Source organism: Frankliniella occidentalis, unplaced genomic scaffold (genome assembly GCF_000697945.3).
Source record: "Frankliniella occidentalis isolate FOCC.00 unplaced genomic scaffold, Focc_3.1 Scaffold19, whole genome shotgun sequence".
NCBI lineage: Eukaryota > Metazoa > Arthropoda > Insecta > Thysanoptera > Thripidae > Frankliniella > Frankliniella occidentalis.
Window position 1 is genome coordinate 2,892,662 of NW_026267149.1, and position 6,400 is coordinate 2,899,061.

Genomic DNA, 6,400 nt, shown 5'->3' on the forward strand with positions numbered 1-6,400 from the left:
GGGGGATGGCCAGTCGATAGATTAGTATTGCCATTTAGTAGCTCCGAGAACGTGTTAGGTTATTAGGTCAACGACTTGCTCATTATTTTAGTGCAAAAGGAACAAAAATCAAAATGGGCATGTTCCATCGACAAAGTTCTAGAGCTGGCTGCTGGCTCCGAGTTCCCCGGGGGGGAAGAGCCGCCGAATAACGCGCGGAGCCAATGACATCGCACCGCGCCTTTGTGTTGGTGTTGTTATTCGCTTTTGGACAAAGAGAGAAAAGAGAAGGAAAAGTGTGGTGGTGAGAGGGGTAGGTGCGGGGTGGGTATGAGCAAGTATGGGGAGAGGTCGTGCGCCGCGAGCACAAAAGGAGAGTAAACAAGTGAGGCGCGCCTTTGTAATGCGCTCCGGACCGCAGCGCGCGTAGCACACGAGTTACGAGCAATTACTCCGCGCCGGCGTTTCAGAATGCGAGTCCCACACGCGCTCTGTTGTGAGCCGAGGGAGGACCGCGGCGCGGAGCGGACGCAGAGCGCAGCCAGCGCGCCTGCAGAGCGGTGGGTAGGCAACCCGGCGGGCGCAGGTGCGAGCCGAGGGCCGAGGCGGCCTACCTCGCAGGCTGACCTGCCCCAGCCCTCGCGGAAAGGACACCGATAATGCCCACCACATTTTAGCATTTGTTCTGTTCGTCTAACGTTATTATTGTTTTATTTCTGTTTCAGTTCTCGCAAAGCCGAGGCTCATTTTTTCTTTACCTCCTTTTTTTGCGGTAGGCACGCGACACCGCGCCTCGTAAAGGGGAAGGATTGCTGGAAAGGCAAACGAAGACGACTGACTATGGTAATGATAGACAAACACGCCATCATACCATGCAGCCCGCGGAGCCAGAGGCAAGGCGGCCGGCGCGGACGTGGAGCAGAGAGGGTGCCGGCGGGTACCCGTCGGTCAGCCCGGCGCATCAGCCGTCCCAGTTCTACGAAAAGATTCCCCCGCCCCCCAACCCAAGCCCATCCTCCTCCTTCCTCCCCCAGGACTCCCACCACTGGCCGCGTCTCACAAGCCCGAGCCCAGTGGTGACAGGGACGAGTTTCTAATTGTCGACTGCTTCCATTCCGTGCGCTTTCGTAACGCCGGTCCGAGCTGGAGCGCCTCTGGTCTCTGGTGACGCTGCCCCCCCCCCCTTCCCCTTTTCCGCACCCTGCGTCACTTTGAGAGAGGCCCGCCTGGCGCCTGGTTCGCTACCGAGCCGCAGCCGCAGCCACAGCCACAGCCTGGGCTCGGCTGACGTGAGCAGCCAGTGCGACGAATGCCTGATTTTTTCCCCCCCGCTCGTCGCACTGCCGGTTATTTTTATTTGTGTTTCGTTTTTGCGACCGCGCGCGCGACGCGCCACGCAAACCAGAGCGGCCGCAAGCAGCACGCGCGCAGTGTCGTGGAGCAAACAAGAATTTTTGCCGACGGCGCGAGCCGAGCCGGCTCCCCGGCGCAAAACTCGCAAACGATGCGGAGAAGGGAGAGGGGGACGAGGGGAGGCAAGCAGGTGGACGGCTGGTGCTGCTGGGGTAGATAGATGAATGAAAAGGGGAAAAGAAATCAGCAGCAGCATTCCGCTCCGTGCTGCAATGGTCCGGTTAGTGTGAAAAAGTAAAGTTTCACATTTCCATAAAAAATTAAAATCTTTGTTGTTGTTTTTTTTTTTAAGTAGGGCGGATGTAGGCACAAGAAAAAACGGGCGCGCATCCGTCGACGGTCCAGAGCATTTCAAGTGAGCGGGAGGGAGAAGCGGACCGGGTGAGCAAGTGTTCCGTCTCTCTCCTTCTCCCTCGTCTGCTGCAGGCCGGAGGCCGGAGGCCACAGGGGGGCGGGGAGGGGCGAGAGGAGACCCGGAGGGGCCTAAAGGGCCCGGGACCAGCGTCATGAAAAATTGCAAGAGGCCGGGCCGACCGGCGAAGGTAGTAAAAACGACGGGGAGAAGTGAGTGAAGGGATGGAGGGATGGGGGTGAGGGGGGGGGGGCTGCCCATGCCGGGGCCGTACATGTTCGCAACAGTGCCCGCCCCGCGCCCCGCACAGGGGTGCGTGACGGCCACTCCAACACCCGCGCGCGGCCGGCCCCTAAATTGGCGTTTGAGTGGCCCGGGCCGTTGCGCCGGGCGGGCGGGCGTATTCGGGTGGACATAATCCCTCGATCCCATTCCTTTGTCTTTAATTCTCGCTTCACGTTTGGGTATTTTGCACGAGGGCCCGCGCGCGCGCGATTCAGCGGCCAGCTCCATATCATGCCGGTGGGGGCCGGGGGTGCCCGGGCGATTTGATGGATCAGGGAAAGAGTATACATCACCGGTGAAAACTGAAAAGGGCGTAAGTCCAATGCGAAGTCCGTGGACATACGCCATTTTTCACTTTTTACCAGTGATATGAGAATGGAGCTACTGTGAGAGGGGGGCAGAGAGAGTGGGGGAGGGGAAAGCTGACGCGCAGCTGACGACGGCAGTTACTCCCGATAATTCTTGAAAGGCCTGCCCGCGGTCCCCGCGGCCCCCGCCGCCGTGACGCTGCGACACGACCCGTGTCGCGCCGCGATAGGCTGGCAGCCGAGCGAGCGAATCCCGAACGTGATTGGCAAATGAATGCAGCGGTGATTGCGCGCGCCTGATCCCGACGTGAGTGAGGGCCGGCCGGGCCGGCTCCACTGCATTGTGGCCGTATTTCCATCCGCTGTAATGCCCCGGGCCCCGGGCGGCGTCGATACGGTGAAAGGAACGGGAACAGAGGGCGCTGCCGGGGGGGCGGGCCGGGCCGGGCAGGGCAGCCAGGCACACCAGGGGCGATACTACAGCAGCCCCAGGGTGGCAGCGGCCCGGGGGGCCCGGGGGCCCGGGGAGGGGGGGGGCCGGGCCAGCATACCAGAGCTGTGAGCGCCAAAGCGAAACTCGCTAAGAGACGAGGGTACCACTACGCTCGGGTACGACGGTGTGGCGGCGGCGGCGGCTGCGGCGGCAGGGCCGCGCGCAAAGTGGATTAGAGAAATGAGGAGGAGCAGTAGTATGCATATCAGGTGGATCCGGGTGGATCCGGGCGGATCCGGGCGACCCCCCCCCCCCCCCCCCCCCTCGGATGGGATGTATACTGCCGCCCCAGGGCAGAAAACAGGGAGGGGGGCCAGCGTCGCTCGTGTTGGAGGAGGAGGAGGACAACAACCGTCGCGACTGCTGCTACTTCAAACCGGAGGGCTACAAAAGCTGATCGTGGCTCGCGTCCATTTGGACACTGATGGCCCGGCCGGTAGTCGTTTGTGCGTGAGGCGGGGGTGCAAAGCCGGCTGAGTGCGTGGGGCGGTGTGAGTGGCCAGGCGTGGTTGTCCCCCTCCCCGCTCTGTACTCTGTACAACAACACTATTCACGGAAGGCGGGCTTGGGGTTTTGAGCGCTTCGCACATACGTCGTCGGTAGGGTTGGTTTAATTTTTTGTATACAAAAAAAAATCACACGACTTAATTGCGACCAAAAAAAACGAAGCGGTTATGTTTTTACGCTTTCAACACTACGTTAGATTTTCGCCTACGCTATGTCGGTTTGTTTAGTTATCAATCGTTAAGATAGGATTAAAAGGGCGCAATCAATACCAGGTTATAGTACAACTACTACTGTACTTCTAGATTATTTGGTTAATCAATTACTTTTTGTTAGGGCGTCTGTTACCTCAGCTCTCTAATCGAAGGCAAAGTAATAATTATTATTATTGTACATACTTAACCGTCCCCCTTACTTGTAATTTCATCCGGACCTGGAATAACACATGTGGTTAGGCCGTGTACTCGACAAAGGTAGTAATCACAGTAGGGTAGTCTGGTGGTGCGGTGTCTGTGCGGCGCTGCAGTATTGATCAAGGAGTGAGGTATTAATCCGGCTCCGGTCAGGGAGCAGGCCGTGAACGCGCCGCCTGAATCTCTCATGAGTCGAATCAAAAGTTGTACACTAGGCGTATCGAGCTGCAGGGAGCCGGGGGCACCTTAGCCTCCCCATCAAGCATTCCAGGGTGGGCAGGAGGTACTCACCCGCCGTGCTGAGTCCGGGGGACGAGGTAAACTTGGCCACGTCCACGATCTTGACGGCGAACTGCTGCCCAGTCGTGCGGTGTATGCATCGCCGGACCACGCTGAAGGGACCCCTGGAAACAAAAGCACAGTCCGTTAGCACACAGGGTCTCTCGCACAGGGATTGACGGCTGAAAATATATTCCCTTTTCCGTCGACGAGTGTTTTCACGGCGGGGAGGGGTTGGGGGCTTCATCCGCCGTTGTTTGTTTCATGAGGTCAGGCCAGGCGAGGGCGGGTCCACAGAGCAGGGAGAGGTGAGGCGGGCGCCCGGAGAATATGTGACGACAACCAATATAAGCTCCCGCGGCCTTGTAAAAAGCCTCTCTTCCCCCCTCTGCACCGCGGCTCCGGCAAGCCCGGCTGAGCCTCGAATGGGGCTGAGGTAGGAGAAGGGAGGGAACCCTCGCCCCTTGCACACGTCCATCATCGACGGGATGTGGAAGGAAAACTCCTCCAGAGGATCAAATCCCGCTCTGTCAACCTTCTCGGCGGGGCGGACGGGCCCGCGGGCAACGGGAGAGGCCAGTGCCAGTATAGGAGCCTGGCCGTCGAGTCGTCATCCCCTCCGACAGCTCGTGATCCAAACTCCAAACCGAGCTAGATGCTCTGCTGCTGCACCTGCAGACGCCACCCCTCCGGGCACTCCGGTATTATCCCCCCGTCTCCAACCCCACTGCCACCCCACCCACGCACCTAGCAGCTGACGGAATTTCAGGACCGACGCCAACGCTCCTCCTACGTAACTGCGGTACTAATATAGCCTGGTCCCGGTACAACCATATTATTCCTCACACACTACTTCTGAAGATAGCCATTTGTTCGCCCTCAAGTTTGTGAATTATCATTCCCATAAATCTGAGGGCGGAATATGCGTCGGTGCACACCTGCAGATATGCAAACATTATGTCGCACAACTGCGGGTGTGTGAATCTTTTTACTCGCACCTGAAGGTGTCCGGTGTTCGTAAACTTGTATTTCCAAATCCAATGAAATATTTGAGGTTAGGGAGCTACAAGTGGGTGGAATGCCTCCTTCCGAGGAGTTACTTGACTTAAATGGTGTTCCAGTTCCAGACAAGAATGACAGCCAAGCTGTAAAAATGAGAAAACCTTAATAAATAGTCACCATTCTTTCTTTCGGATTGCAAAAGCAGGCCAAATCCAACTTCGAAACGTTAAGTTTCATCATTCATGACATCTTCCAGCTCGCCGGCGCAACGGGGAATGACAACACAAACACCAACTTGTAAAAAAATTAAATAAGCACTTGAATATCAGGAAAGGGATTTACCGCTTGGTGCGCGGTTCTTTCAAAAGTTGTAGTCAAGTAATCCTTTTGCTCTGACTTCAAGGTCTCCACTCCGACCACAAGTTCAAGTAAACAATTGTGAAAAAATAAGTTTAAAGCCCTTAACCAAAGAAATGAACAGGCCAGACTGAACCACACAGCGGACGCGTATAGACCAGTTTGGCCAGGAAATAATATAGTATGTACGACAACTCACCGGGGTAGAGAGAAATTATAACAATTGCTAGAAAAACGCACGGGTCGTGGTAACCTATTAACTGTTAAAGTTGTGCGAGTTGTGCTGAGGTCAGGTTGAGGTTATGTGGCGGAACAGAGCCCCAAAACAAAACATCCTGAAAGTAATACGCAAAAACAACATGATAAACCCCAAAACAATTTTTACACATGATTGCAATTGCAACGCCTCACGAAAACGCAGGAATAAAACTGTACAAAAAGTACAAGACAACACTGTGTGACGACTCTCTTCAAACTTCAAACAAACTGAAGACGCCAGACGCCACCGCCTTGGAAAATGACTAGAACGTCCCGGGGTAGTAACTGGCGGCAAATTCAAACATCTGTGCGGGAGTTATTGCTCATAGTACTCCACTCCACAGAAATACGAGAACGAAGAGTCCCCAGTTTGAGACTAATCACTAAGAACGGCCCCTCAGAAAATAAAATAAAACCAAACAAGAAGTAGGGAAATGCCGGCCTGTGCGACTTGTAGACTAGCGGCCCTGGAGCCCAGTGAGGTATGTAAAATAATGTCGATTCGATGTCGAGACGCAATGTAACACAGGTGAGTGAGAGCCAACTTTTACTATGGCAGCGTCGTTTCGGAAGCGAGGCGGTAGTGGGGCGAGTGAGGCGAGGCGAGGCGGGGCTTTACTTGATGGACCCGGCCGAGCGGCGGACGTGCCGAGCCAGAGCCTAGTCCCGGGCCGGCGCGGCCGGAAGTCGGACAAACTTCTTGAAGACAACATAAGGGCGCGGCCGCCGCATCATGAGCTCCGGCCGCTCCCGCCCC

At 56.3% G+C, this 6,400-nt stretch overlaps 1 protein-coding gene across 1 annotated transcript in view; it reads right to left on the reverse strand.

Annotated features, from left to right (window-relative positions):
• Window positions 1-5,604, reverse strand: part of LOC127748912 (peripheral plasma membrane protein CASK-like) — a 49,475-nt gene extending 43,871 nt beyond the window's left edge. Inside the window, exons 1-2 of the mRNA XM_052264523.1 lie at window positions 5,585-5,604; window positions 4,039-4,151 (exon numbers count right to left, since the gene is read on the reverse strand). The gene's annotated coding sequence lies outside the window, so the exon portion shown is untranslated. The remainder of the gene's footprint in view (window positions 1-4,038; window positions 4,152-5,584) is intronic.
• Between the last annotated feature and the right edge of the window lie 796 nt (window positions 5,605-6,400).